This window comes from Rattus rattus, chromosome 13 (genome assembly GCF_011064425.1).
Source record: "Rattus rattus isolate New Zealand chromosome 13, Rrattus_CSIRO_v1, whole genome shotgun sequence".
NCBI classification, from domain to species: domain Eukaryota; kingdom Metazoa; phylum Chordata; class Mammalia; order Rodentia; family Muridae; genus Rattus; species Rattus rattus.
In genome coordinates, this window is record NC_046166.1 from 53046816 (window position 1) to 53047779 (window position 964).

At 48.8% G+C, this 964-nt stretch overlaps 1 non-coding gene across 1 annotated transcript; it reads right to left on the reverse strand.

Annotated features, from left to right (window-relative positions):
• Nucleotides 1-333: 333 nt before the first annotated feature.
• On the reverse strand, nucleotides 334-435 carry LOC116915177. Its single transcript, XR_004389836.1, has one exon. It is a non-coding gene; the product is annotated as a U6 spliceosomal RNA (small nuclear RNA).
• Between the last annotated feature and the right edge of the window lie 529 nt (nucleotides 436-964).

Here is a 964-nt window from a genome sequence, read left to right on the forward strand (position 1 = left end):
TGTGCCTACCCAACCTTTCTTTGTGTGTGGGTGAACGCGCATGCAGAGGCCAGAAGAGAACCTACGGTGTTTTCTCTCAGGCCCCGCCCCACCTACCTTGGTTTTTTACTTATTGTTATTGTTGTTGTTGGTTTGGTTTTTTTTTTTTAATATTTTATTTATTTATTATATGAGTGCACTGTAGCTGTCTTCAGACACACCAGAAGAGGGCATCAGATCTCATTACAGATGGTTGTGAGCCACCATGTGGTTGCTGGGATTTGAACTCAGGACCTCGGGAAGAGCAGTCGGTGCTCTTAACCACTGAGCCATCTCTCCAGCCCCGGTTTGTTTTTTAATATGGAACAACTCATGGATTTGGGGTCATCCTCATTTGGGAGCAATGCTAATCTTCTCTGTATTGTCGATTTTAGATATCTGCTGCCAAATCGAGCATCCACCTTGTTTTGGGTTGTTGGTCTGTTTGTTTGTTTGGATGGATTAATTTGTTCTGTTTTGTTGAGATGGGGGGGTTTCTCTGTGTAACTGTCCATGGCTGTTTTTGGAATTTGCTCTGTAAACCAGGTTGGCTTCAAACACATAGAGATCTGCCTGCCCCTGCCTCTGCCTCTCTGCCTCTCTGCCTCTGCCTCTGCCTCTGCCTCTCTGCCTCTCTTGCCCTCTCTGCCTCTCTGCTCTCTCTCTGTCTCTGCCTCTCTGCCCTCTGCCTCTGCCTCTCTGCCTCTGCCTCTCTCCCTCTGCCTCTCCCTCTCTCTCTCTGCCTCTCCCTCTGCCTCTCTGCCTCTGCCTCTCTCTGCCTCTCTGCCTCTCTGCCTCTCTCTCTGCCTCTGCCTCTGCCTCTGCCTCTGCCTCTGCCTCTGCTTCATGCGTGCTGGGATTAGAGGTGAGTGCCACCACTGCCCAGTTTTTTGTTTGTTTGTTTGTTTGTTTTTACCTTGTTTTTTGACACAATATCTCTCACTGA